The 14,387-nt window shown below is 31.2% G+C and overlaps 1 protein-coding gene across 3 annotated transcripts in view; it reads left to right on the top strand.

Moving 5' to 3' along the window:
* Nucleotides 1-14,387, top strand: part of LOC117179460 (protein crumbs) — a 68,089-nt gene that overhangs the window by 807 nt on the left and 52,895 nt on the right. The gene's annotated exons all lie outside the window — the stretch shown is intronic.

Genomic DNA, 14,387 nt, shown 5'->3' with positions numbered 1-14,387 from the left:
GTAAAGGAAGTTTAACACAAGGTTCTGATTATGTTGTCTTTTCTAATTGATTGTTTGACTGCGAAAGTGGAAAAATAGTTATGCATTTCGCAAGCGGAAATTCGAATTACGTTCGACTTTTGCAATAAAAATCTCATTAAAAATAGAATGTACAACAAGTAATCTACAGTTATTTGCCCGCTTTGTCCTGTCTCTTGACACTTCATTTAAATTATTTGCTGCTTGAAAAAACATTGACTGTCAATTAAAATAATGATTAAATTGGAACCAGACATTAATAATTAAAATTTTTTAGCAATTCGCCATGAATATTATTTTTCAAATAATTTTTACATAGGGTGTATTTATCAGCTTTAAACTGCTTTTGCTCTCAATCTAAAAGTGAAACTAATTCAAAATGTTAATGTATTTGAAACGTTTGTAAATCTTCAGTTCTAAACACTAAACGCAGGACAAATAAACTACAGTTAGTCCTCCAGTTTGTTCTGTCTCTCGAGTCTGAACATACAAGACACTTCCTTACAATTATTTTCTGCTTTATAAAAAACCGGTTATTAATTGATATTCTTATTAAATGGAAATCATATATCAATAATTAATATTGTATAAGCTTTTAATTATTATTTAGAGGAATTGTAGAAGCTTGCTTTTATTAAAATTCGTAAGGAAAATTACTATGTATAGTGAGTGCCTAAAAAATGCGCGGTTTTTAATTTCTTAAAGGATAACCCCTAAATTTATTCCTTTTGGTGAATAATTACTGCCATAGATTTTATTTTGCTCTTAAATAATTGTTTAATTTAGGAGTTCTGCTAGGCCGTTTCAGATCTGAAAATGAATTTTGTCAGCTTAACATTTTTTTAAATACAAATTTGAGACTTGAGAATTAAGATTTATTATCGGAACTAGGAATACATAAACCATTTTGCCCTGCAACAATATACACTAGACTAGATTTCTTCTAGAATATAAGGAGAATTTTCGCTATAAGGAATAAATTAAAAAATGCCCGGTAACTAAAAAATAAACTTGAACTAAGAAATATACCTAAAATACACATTTTTTACATACTTAGAAAATTCTTATGGTACTTAGAAATGTACTTTTACCTGTCATTTACATGAAAAAGGTGTGAGCTAGTTAAATAAGATCGATTTCTCTGCAATCATGCGTTATTATAAGTTTTGATTATCAATTTCATTGCATTTTGAAGTGCTGAAAATAATACTTGCTATAAAACGGCAAGAAAAAATATTTTTTACTGTCATCAGGAAGAAAATGGTTTGCGACCATTTAAGACCATAATTCTAATGGAATTACAAATTTTCGTATTCTAAACCCGATAATATCTTCAAAAATAATGTTTTTTGCTTATAAAATTTAAGACTCATTCCTTAAAAAATGTAATACTTTTTAGATTAAATAATTTTTTAGCCTCAAAATTAAAAAAAAAAATTTGAAAATAAAAGAAATTTGATGGCTGTATTTTTTCACCAAAACGAAGAAATTTTGGAGGTATTGTTTGAAAATTCCAAATCACACTTTTTGGGGAACCTACTAATTTATATTGAATATGTAAAAACTCGTTTAAAAAATTTCATGTTCTACTTTACGTTGCTTTTTTGCAGTCTACAGTAAAATTAACCGATTATACCTAATGTATTATTTAAAAGATTGAAATAGATATGCTTATTTGTAAAATGCTATCGAGTTCATCAAATCAAAAAATTTAAATGCCGAAACCTGAAATTAATTCAATTTGAAAAACTTGGAATTTAGATTCGTTAAAATTTGTGATTTAAACACTCGCCCACTTGGGTACACGAGTTAAGCAGCACTTGGCTCGGTTACATACGGATGGGGGTCATGTTGCATTCATCAGCTTTAAGCTATGCTTTTACGCAATAGTAACGTCCGTTGAGTTTTGAGTTATATATAATAAATGTTTTTTCTGGGTAGGGGCCATTCAAAAAATATGTACGTGATACATTTTCCAGGACGTTTAAGCCCCCCTCCCCGTCCCTGTGTGATGCTTTTCCATTTCACATAACAACGAGAATGATACATCGAAAAACTCCCCCTCCCCACTTAACGTATGACGTATTATGTGAATTACCTCATATTAGTTTTAACATAATTCCACTTGAATTGATTTATTTTTAGTTTGTTGTATTTGTTCTTTTTTAGCTTATCTGATACCAAATTTATTTCTCTTATTTTTAGTGACATAAGTGTTACCTTTTAGAAAAAATTTGGAGGAAAATAAATATTTCCGACACATAAAGCTGTGGAAACTGGAAAAAATTCCTGAATTTTTTCCTTTGTCGTACAAACTCGAGTAACCGTCTGTTTAGGACTTTAGGGCGCTTAGGCCTTAGGCTTAAGTTCAGGTGAAAAATACCTGAAGGTGAGGTCTTTTCGGGTTTTGAACGCACCTGATCTTCTACCTGCGATTGTTATGCTGGAGGGGAGCCTGGGAAAATTTCGTGGAAGGCCAAAAGGCTATCGTGTCATCCAACGTCCAACATTCACTACTTTACTTCTTTTCCTCCTCCTCTCCTAAGAGACAGATTTATTACGATTTATTACGCGGGGAGCATTAAGATGCATCAGCACGTGAAAATACTTTTTCTGATTTTATGTCTTTTCTTCACGCACGATCCTGTTGTTTCATTAATAAGTCTTCAATATACCTGGAATTTCATACTTTACAACGAACGAAATATTTTTTCCCAACGCGGAATTTATGATCATTCCAAAAGCACGAATTCGTGTTAATATGCGATTTCTTCGAGGATTTTTTTCAAATCAGAATTATCGTCTCTCTCTAGAACTGAAAACAAGTTTTCTCTGCCTGTTTGGGGTCCAATAGTTTTACACGTGGGAGTTAAATTAATCTTGAGTTCCTGCTGTTTAATTGGGTGGTTGTAATTGAATGATTAGAGTGACTGTAATTTAGGAATTTCGCGAGGAAAAATTGTGAAATAAAATATTTGGCACTCCCTGGTAGAAGTTGTTAAGGTTAAGGTTTTATGTGAGGTATCCCGTAATGGACGTTGTTTTGAGGATTATGAAGGATTATATAGCTACTACCAGTACGGAACTGTGAAGACTATTATAGCAGGCGTTACCTTGTGGGACAAGTCTTAATTTTAAACAATGGGAAATAATAATGACCTCATTAGAGTCCACCAGTTGGGTAAGGCAATTATATATAGCTTAAAGATTCAAATATAAAAACCTTTAAAATTGGGAAATTTAAATGTGGAGACAACAGTGGTCTTGTATTTAAAACCTTTAAGAATTAAACGATTTAAAAGCGATTACATGCTACAATTCAAGAGAATTGAACAATTTAAGATTAGAAACCGTCAAAATTTCAACATTGAAATTTCATTAATCATTATAACGTTTCAATTTGTACAGCTTTAAATTACACAGTAAGAAATTTATAAGTTTCAATGAGAAAAAAGACATACAAACTAAAAAGCATTCAAGAAATATTTTTCGTATTTATCCTTTAAGTTTATACCGATTTAAACATTACAAATTGAACAAATCGAAATTTTGTAACATTCGAATAATTTGTGTATACTGTATATAAACTTTGAATCTTACTTGAATGGATTTGTTCTAATATTTTTAATATAATTTTATGTTCATAAATACTAGCTCTTGAGAAAATGTATAGTGGAAGAAGCAATAAGAACAAAATGAAGCAGTCAAAAATCATTATGAAATAAAGTTAAAAGCATATTAGTTTTTTCTACCTTACGTTTTTATAAATTCTTTTTTCATTTTGCTTAGGAATTTATTCATTATATTTTTGTACCTGTTTAAAATAAATGAAGATTCTTTTTGAAAGGAAATATATTCAAATCTTCGTAATACTTTCTTGTCAATTGCAAATGCGAATACAAATTAAGATTCAATTTCTTTCACAGATTTTATGGCTATTCTTTTACGATGAATTATTCAAATTATTATATTTCTCAACTTGAGCTCTGATCAATATGTGTTTATATAGGGGTACCTGGAACTTCGATTGTTCATACGCCTTGACTGTTGATCAGGAACCCATCCAAGTTCATCATATTCGAGAATCGAATTACCATATGTGTTATGAAACCCACATTGCTCCCCACGCCGTTGAAAAGTGTGATATGATCTGGAATATCTGGCTTACGCCTAATTTTTTATTATTTGCGTGCCATTGAGTGACTAAGTATTAATTTTTCTGATCTACTGAATATTCAATAAGATGTCTCAATTTTTTATGTTTCATAGTCAATGATTTTTTAGAGAAGATTAATATTATTAAATTACAAAAGCTATCCGTTCGATTTACCTTATCATTACAATAAACGGTTTTAGACTGAATCCATTTCAAATCATGCAGGCCGGTGGATGAAATGTTCGAGATTGGCTCGTCACTTAATTACGGGTTTTACGTGTCAAATAAGAAGACACATTTTTACATTTTTTATGAATATTTAAAAAGGTTACGGGTAAAATAAGTTTTGCCAAATGTTTCTAAAAAAAACGTGCCATTTTTGAAATTTTTTAGAAATCAGGCTTTTTCGTCATTTCAGTTTATTCAGTTTTTTTCAGTCCTGACAAATACAGAATAAAAAAATGAAGATGGTATAAGGTTATTTCAATTATGTAAAAAAAGAACGAAATTGTTTCAAAAACCCCTATCTTTTCCTGAAATTTTTAGAAATAATGGGTACTAATATAGTCTACTTACCATCATTTTTTCCTATTTGGTATTTTTTTGCATTCCGGGAAAAATTTTATTTTTTATTATTATTAAAATATTTGCCTTTTTTAAAATGTTTGAGATTTCAAAGTTTTTTGTTCCAGTTTGTCAAGTTTTCTTCACTCTTTCGAAACCGATGAGAAAAGCATAAAAAATGGTCAAGCTGTTTAGATTTTTTTTTTATTATAAAGCTACATATTTTCTATCGCTCATGAAAATCTCAATAAAAATGGTAGCTGTTTTGAGAAAATTGCGTGTCTTAATTTAAAAAAAAATTGAAGTAGCTTCACCATGTTCTTATTCTTTTTTCGTTTTTCTCATCAGCTCAGATTTTTATAATTAAACTTGACAGGCTGGAACAAGAAAAACGTTCAAACCTAAAATAACCTGCTAATAGTACAAGGGTTTGAAAAAATATCAAAAAATATTATTTTTTCATGGAAAACAATAAATTGCCAAATTAGAAATTATTTACGTCGTCCAAAATAATTATTAAAATAACCATTTATTTTGGTTTTTATATTATTTTAAGTTAACTATTTTTCATGTAGAAATATTTTTTTCAACTTTTGAAGAGGGTACTTGACAACATTGATATTTCAAGACTAGTAATTTTCTACAGTTCAGCATATCTTCCAAATTACTAATATAATAAGTATAATTAGAGATCAACCGACATGCTTTTCATTTTTACTGGAAACTCGAAGGTGTCATCGCTCTTGGACTAAAAAGATTGCTCAGTTATTACACGGTGAACGAATTTCTTAAGTTGAAGAAAAGATTTCGAGTTATTGTAACACAGGTGGAAGCTAGCTATAATACGACGATGAATTAATGAGTCTCCTCTTCACGCTCAGGTGCGTAGCTTAACCACTCACCTATACATATTTACCCAACTTACTTTCCTGCATACAATGTTCCGGTGGCCATTTTGCAAGAAAAATGCTACAAAATTGTGTTGAGAATAGGGTGCGCTATTCGGAGTTAAAAAAATTCTTTGTGGGAAAAAATAAAAAGCACATGTCAACTAAAATAAGGTGCTCAAAAATTACATCCCACTGTTTTGTTTCCACTTTTTTCACCTCACCTCTTCTTCTTCCAGATTAGTACACATATCCCCCCCCCCCCTTAAGGTGACGCTAGAAATCGAACATTTTAGAGGTAAAAGTGGCCTTACAAAAATTAAAGTAGATAAAATTCTGCGTGAAGCTAAAAAAAAAAACGTTGTTCTATCACCAATAGTCTCGAAGTTTGCCTTTCAAAAAACCCCGATTTTTTCCAATTTTTTGCCAAAAATCACATGCTTTTTTTTGTTTCTCTGTTGCTCGGATCCTGATGGCCAGATCTAAAAATAGGCAACAGATGAATTAAATAAAACGTAAATACTTGTAATTTAAAAAAAAAACATTGTCCTAACTATAATAGATCGCCAGTTAGCATCTGTCAAAGGTGACCGATTTCGACCTGAATTTACATGTATATGCCCACAGTTCAGTTTTTTGTAAATAACTCATTTCGGGGTTGTCACAGATAAAAGTTCTTAGAGAATGAATAAAAGAGGACTTAATTCTGCGTAAGTTGAAAAAAAGGAAATGTCCCTACTTCCAATAGGGCACGAGTAATGACTATCCAAATATGCCTACTTTTTCGAATTTTTTACCGAACTAACAAGACTTTCGAATTTTAGGTGAAAAAGACCAAAAAATAGGTATCGTTGGAAGGTCATTACTCGTAACCTATTGATAGTAGGAACATTTTCTTTTTTTAAAAACTTACGCAGAAGTAATACCTCTTGTATTCATTCTCTAGGAACTTTCATCTATGACAACCACGGAACAAGCTATTTACAAAAAACTGAACTCTGCCCATGTGCGAATTTTCCATTGGGCCATAGTCGGGCCAACTTTGCCAAACAGGCATTGGACAACATACCGAAATGATAACTATGGCCCAACTCTGTTTGCCGACTATTGGCTACCATGGTTGGCCCAACCATGACTACTATAAGTGAGCCCAACGGCGGAATTATAACTTTAGCCCGACCATTGGTACAATATCCATTACCAAAATCGGGGCAAGTATGCCAATCACACGGAAAAAAATATCCATTAAATTTTATAGAACTAATCTTATAGCAGAGAATACAATGGGTAGTTTAATAAATATAATACAATCACTACACTGTTTATAATCGCATGCTATGAAAATTGTATTCGCCTTGGGGTTCGAAACCCTATAAGTTTCGCATTCCTAATTCCTAATGCCTAAAGCCTCTCGGCTAACCTAGCTGGAAGTATTACAAAAAAAATCTGAAATATAACCGACAGCTGTGCATGGCCGTCTTTGTTTTCGTTTCAAATGAACATAATTTTGCAGATGTATGCCGCAAAAATCTGCAAAAGTACTTAAATCATGTTATTCATTATTTTTGTCTCATTCTTTAAAGCTGAACTCTTGTAAACTTATTAAACATTACGAACATTGAACATGGGTAGGAGGGCGTAGCTGCTTGTAAGCCACTAACTCTGACTTCCTTTGATTTGAGGCACCACAGAAAGTAAAATTGTTTTAGAAAAGCTGGTGATTTTCGCACTTTTTGAAAAATCCTTCTACCGCATAATATATATTGTTAATTTAGGTTCGGATTTGCTTTCTATTCATTCATCTTCCTTCCGAATTGTATTCAAAACATGAGAATAATTTTCTGGAATTTAAGGGAAAAACTTAGCAGTTCTTTATTTTAGAAACCAACCAAGATATTTCCTTTCTTTAACGACCATTTCTACCAAATCCTCAGCATTTGTTCATACAACTAGTCCTGTTTCTTTCTTTTCATGACCAACTTCAAACTTATACGTATCACTTTTGTAAACATCTTGCAAAATCTTTGGCGTTTCCTTACATGGTCTTTATAGTTCATTAGTTACTGGTTCTTAACAGGTAGTTTTTTAATTAACACCTTTAGGTTTTCTCGTGCCTGAGAAGACGTACAAGAATGTCTGATACCTTTTCCTATCTTTTTAAACACACATTTATCACGTAGATCGATACAGACTTCGCAATCTATTTCTCCCTTTTACAACCATTTTATGCCCTTTTTCTCTAGCATACGCGCATATCGCTCAATTGCATTCGGCTAAGTATTTTCGCAGGTTTCTCTAATGAATTTTATGGCGCAAAAATTATGTATGTACGTCGAAGGCCTATTAGATACCCCCTTCTCCTACTTTCGTAGTCAATCTACACGAAATGCATGTGGAACATGGATACAGGACATTTTGAGTCATTCACTTAAACGTCATTATCAATAAACTATGGGATGAGGATTTGTAAACCTTACATTTTTTCGTCTTGAGACAAAAGAAGGGACAATTAAGATACTATATAGAAACAGTCTCCTATTTTCTGAAGAGATTTAAAGCGCTTGATGTCAATTATTCAGTACGGAAGTTATGGTCGTTGATATTATATTAAAAACCTATTTTTGAAGAGTATGGAAGCGATGGTAATGCATAATCAGGCGCGGTCGAAGATCAATTTAAGCTGCAGACGGAAGCTAATTTGGCTTGCTTGGCACCTTCGTTTGGCGCTCTGTGATCGTAGAAGGAGCAGGTGGTCGCCTGCTTCGCCTTCGTCTTAAACCGACCCTGTGTACAATATTAAAAAAGAAAACGGTTTTTTTATACTAACGATTTTTTATCAGCATAGTTTAAAACTGATGCAACAACGGAAAATATTCATTGGTTGGAGACGAATCGATTGACCTATAATATTAAAACATTTGATTAAAGAGTAAGAAAGTTATGGTCATTTGTATTATATAAAAATAGATTTTAATAGTACAAATATTCTTATAATTCGAAATATATTCGAAAATACAAAAGTAGATGCATAAATAATAAACCTTTTGAAAAAAAAGTTCAAATAAAATAATTCTCACAATTTTTGTAAAAAAAAAAATCATAAAACTTGGAAAGGGATAGGGCGCGACAGAACTCTTCGCTTCCCTTTTCCAGCTCGAAAAATGACCATTTCAAATACAAAATTGGATTTGTATGATTTGTCATTGTATTTTAAAAATTATTTTGTATTTTTTGTACATTTGTATTTTTAAATTGATTAAAATGAAAACCCCAATGCGGAAGCAAATACATTTGTAAACGGGAAGAAAAGTGTCGTGAAAGGAGCACCATATAATTATGAATACAAACAAAATAGGAAAATTCCAGGTCGAATTCAGTTAGTTTATTCAAGGACACCATGCCAAAGAGACCTAATTTTTATAAGATAATTGACTCTCCAATTCAAAAGGTTGAATTTTCTATTTAAAAAAACGAATGTTCAATAAAAGAATTAAATTTTCAAGAGATATATTATAATAATTTTCAAGTAGATATATTTCGACCATTAAATATTTTTATTTTAAATGAAAAAGAGTTGAATTCAACAAAAAAAAGACGAATTTTCAACACGCTGGAAGATTTTTCTGCCAAGCGACAAATAAAATGTCAACTAAAATGATGAATTTTTAACTAAAAAGTGATATCTATAAAAAATACTTCCATTTCCACCCCAGAAATAAGAATTTTTAAACAAAAAGTTAATTTTAACCAAATAGTTGAAATTCCTACGAAAATAATAGAAGTTTTAACCAAAATGAGGAATTTTCAACAAAATACATGGATTTTCAACCAAATGGGTAGTAGAGCTTTGAACTAAAAACGATAAATTTACAACCAAAAATGGATTATTTATATTTGTAGTTTCAAAAATTGATTTTTAACAAAAAAAAACGAACTTGCAACTAAGTAGTTGAATTTGAAATCACAAAGATTAATTTTCTGCCATAAAAATAGATAAAATCTTCAATCAATTAATAGAATCGGGGAAAGCGTATAAAATAAAACCACAAATTTTTATTTTTCCAAGGATTGGACAAAATTGTTATTCACATTTATATTGTGTATGCGCGATGTCACATTCTGCGTTAACCTTTCTCCCCTACGTCACAATATCATCACAAAACACGGTTACTTCCCCCTCCCCTTGCAGACAGTGTGACGTAGTTTTTCAACAGCCCCTAATCAAGTAACTGGAATAGTTTTAAATTCTTTCTTCTAACATTTCTTGTAACTTTTTTCGCTGTAATCATTTCTCTTGAATAAATATAACACCATAAGTATAAGTGATAGAAATACAAGGAATGTAATTTCTACATAAAAAGACTTGGCTCCTCATTTCCACGAGTGTCAGCGTAAATGGAATATGAAATGTAATGTGAAGACAAGTGTTCCAGTCCATGATACATGAAAGTATATTCAAAGTTTTCTTTATTATATTTTTAAAAAATGCGGTAAATAAATCCAGGTACTTGAATAAAGTTTGAAATTGTGATTTCAGTTTAATTCAATTCGCTATTTATTTCAATAAGAATAGTAATGCTGTCATCAGAGATTGTAAAGCTTTTGATCACAGTTTAATTTATAATATAAAGCGAGCGTATACAAAAATGAATTATTATCGCACTTTACGAGTAGGGCTCTCGCTTTTCTGACTGAGATTCACGTGACGTTCTTCCGTTTTGCAAGAGATAAAAAGCGTTTTCCTAATTGTGACGCTGCAATAGCCGCAAGTTATTGCCGGTTCTCTATAGTTTGAAGTTTCCAAGGATGGAGGCAGCCTTCGCTCTAACGATCGTATCATCCATGTGCAATAATAATTTTACAACTCTTCACGCTCTTCAGACTTGTGAAAAATGATAAATGGGCGCAATGTATGTGCGTGAAGCAACGAGTCTTTTATTGTTTTTAATACCGAATTTTCATTGCGGTTTCAACGATTTGCGAGCTTGTTAACAAATTAATATGCATTTACGCAAATGGTTATTGTTTAATTAGAAAAAATTATGTATGTTGTTGACGACCGTAGTTTTCCCCATCTTATTCCTCCCTAAAATAGCGAAATCGTTACCTGAAAAAGGATTTTCACGTTTATTCTACTTTTTTCGTTTTTGTAGAGTTAAAAAAAGTTCATTTAAGCGAAAAATATGATTTTAAAAAAAGAAGATTGTTTTTCCACTCAAAAAACGAATTTTCAACAAGACTTAATTTTTCAAGCGAAAAAGTTGAATGTTTAAAAAGACAGTTGACTTTTATAGCGAAACAGATCAATTTTTAACAATAGAGATTGAAGCAAGAAAGATGAATTTCCAACAAGGAAGGTTCGATCGAGAAAGATGAATTTTTAACCAAATATTTGAATTTCCCACTAAAAAATATACATTTTTAACAAACAATAAAAAATTATTTTCAGCCAGTTGAATTCAACTAAAAAAGACGAATTTTTGCACAAAAAGTTGAACCACTCAAGCCAAAGAATTTGCCTAGAATGTCAAGTTTTTGAGATAAACGGGGTAAAAAAGGGGACAAAATGGCCATTTTGGCCAGCTTGGACACTTTGTAGCAACAGCACATAAAATTCGAACATATTTTACTAACGTTTTCGAATAGTACTAATTTTTACCTTTAAAATGCACTCTCGATCGTGCCGATTGGATTTTTTTCCGAAAGATATGACAATTTCAATTTTTGCACTTTTGTAAGGGCCTTTCACTACGTTTTATCTAAAAAATTTGACGTGCAAGGCAAATTCTGAAAGCGGATTCGGTTTCAGCGTAAAAAATGTAATCGAAAGCTACTACCACATCTTTAAAAAAATGCCCCCAAATTTGCTGGTCTGTGTCTAATTAGTTGAATTTTTTAACAAAACAAAACTTTAATAAAATAGTCACATTTTGAACAAAATGGTTCAATTTTCAACAACAAAAATAACTTGTAACCATACGTAGTTTATTAATAATTATTTCCCAATTAAGAAAAAACAAGTAAACCTTGTGTGATGGCAGTATAATTTTTCTATTAAATATTTTTTTCAAAGTTATTCATAGAAGCATTGTTAAATAAAAAATTTTCCATTTGTACTGATTGCCTTATCTAAGATATGTAAAACATGAACGGCCTGTAAGAATTGGATCATGAATAATTAAATAATTGTACTGTTCTGACAATGATATACTTTCGCCTCATTATCAAATTTGTTTATTATATGGAAGGCTGAAAAGTACTACAATTGGACACGCACACAAAAAACTATAAGAGATTCAGTTTTGTTGCGAGTAATTTCCTTACAAAATATTTTTGGACTTCAGTTATATTTGCTCCTAATCAATGTAAAAATGAAAACCAATTGATTTGCTTTAAATATTCGTATTGCTAAGTATGAACTAATTATGGTTCAATTTTATTTTAGTACATTTTGACGCCTTTTTTGTTTGTTTGTTCTGGATAGAATTTTTTCTGTGTGATGAAACGGCGATATGTTCCGGTCCCTCCTCTAAATGTTTGGGAATAATATGAAAGAAAAAATAGTACCTCTTCTATTAAAGAGTTTCTGACTTTGAGTTTCTTTTTACTTATAATCAATATTGCACGTTTACTATAAAGATTATAATCTTTGTAATAGATATATATTGTAATTTCTGGGGAAAAGCAGCAATTTATTTATACTAATCGACCCTGAATAAGGAGTAACAACTTCGTGAAAGACTATCTTATCTCTTGTCAGCCTTCATTTTAATTGATTCCTATTTCACCTCACTTTGTCTTTTTTATTCGCATTTTCTTTTTTGCATAATATAAATGCAATCTTCAGGGCAAATACATTTATCTTCTACACCTTCCTCGCAGTATTTCTTACAATCTGGATGTTAATTTTAAAAACCCTGCACGGAAAAAATGAAGTGTCGAAACTGTACTTGACAATCCTCGAAATAATAAAAGAAAGTCTGGGAATTATTCCATTACTCTAAATCTATAAATAGTGAAATATTAGGAGAGACATAGAAAAATAGGCGGACTCTTTTCTTGAACCTTGTAATAAATGTTAAATAAAAGTTTTAAAGATTCGTGGCCTATTCTTAAATCTTAATCAGTCAAATAATGAGTCGGCAACTTATTTTTTCCGTGCGGATTATAAAACTTAATATCTAGATTTTACAGCTTAACATATCTATAAATCGCTGTCCCAAATTATTAAATCCAAAATCAAAAAAAGTTAAACGTATATTGGGAAAAAGGAGGAAACAGTATGGATTATCGACTTTTTACATATACAATTACATTCACGTGTCGCTGACAAAGCAGTATGATGGAAACAGCTAAAAGTGCAATTTTAGGGCTTCCGGCAACGTCTTGCGCAATGCAGCCCGAATTTTTGCGTGGATAATGAACAGAAAAGATAAAAATTTCGTCTTTATGAAATGAGCATTCATTTAACATATAGATGTACAGTGTACACTTGTATACTAATACATCAAGTTTCGCTTTTTATATCCCAGTGTTTTACTTTTTCGTTATCATTACCAACTAGTTCAGGGTTAAAATATAATCTTTTTAATGAAACTTTATATATAAATTTTACATGTTTTTTACGCGTCTGATAATCCTGAGTAAAAATTCGAAATATTTAGAACGTTGTACCCGTTGTTTAATGCAAAATTCGTGATTCGTCTCGTTTGTATATCGCGTAAAAATAAATTACGACGAGACATAAACGCAAATCTCGATGACTAAGTTGAGGGGGTGGGCAAACCCACGAGCATGAGCTACGGCTACGTAATTCTTATCGTAATACATGAGCGCAATGTATTTTAACGTTAACAAGTGCTCATCGTCGATTATGACTGCTAGACATTCTTTCATGATAAGATGTCAGCAATCAAGCATTTCAGCTACAATTATTAATATCCACAAAATAATGAACTGTCATTGAAGCTATATACCATAGTCATATTTAAAATATAATTATGAAAGTATAAAACATTTATACATTGAAAGGCAACATTTTCCATTTCTATTAAAGTGCGTTATAACGAATTGTGCGATAATTGGCTTTTCATGCTGAAATGAACGCAGTTTCACACACAAAATATTCATATACAACGGAAAGAGAAAGTAAAAATGTCGCTAATTGTCAGGGAATTTACCATGATACGTGTGAGTGCAACAGGGAAAATTATTGTAAAAACTTTGATTACTAATTAGTTTTCGATGAGTTGGAATATAAATTGGAGTAAAAAATATACTTTTAATCGTGACAGATACCAGAGGTGCAATTAACCCTTAAGCGGCCAAACCGTCACTACCGGTACACTGCTTTTCAACGGCCAATAACTAAGACTATTCGACACTAGAAAAAATTGAGACACATATAAGTTTATTGCTTAAGATCTCCTCTTTCCAAAGGTGCCAATGAAATTCCTCAAAAAATTTATTTATTATCCCAAAATGCAGTTTAAACAAAAAGAAACGTGATTTTTCGTGCCTATTTTTTTTTGTGAACCATTTTCCAAAGCTTTTCGAGTCTGTAATTAACCTGGAATCTCACTAACCGATGGAATAAATGTCTAAACTTTGAGAATCCATGGTTCAAAGATCGATTTTTCGTTTTAGTATTTTCAAAATTACGTCTTAATGGCAAAATTTTTGTGAAAACATTCATGAATTTTTTTATAATAAACGATGCGCTTTTCGGAAAAATCATCAAGAATAAAAAGTTCTTGTAATCA

The sequence above is a fragment of the Belonocnema kinseyi genome, chromosome 9 (genome assembly GCF_010883055.1).
Source record: "Belonocnema kinseyi isolate 2016_QV_RU_SX_M_011 chromosome 9, B_treatae_v1, whole genome shotgun sequence".
NCBI lineage: Eukaryota > Metazoa > Arthropoda > Insecta > Hymenoptera > Cynipidae > Belonocnema > Belonocnema kinseyi.
This window is presented reverse-complemented; position numbering and strand designations above follow the sequence as displayed.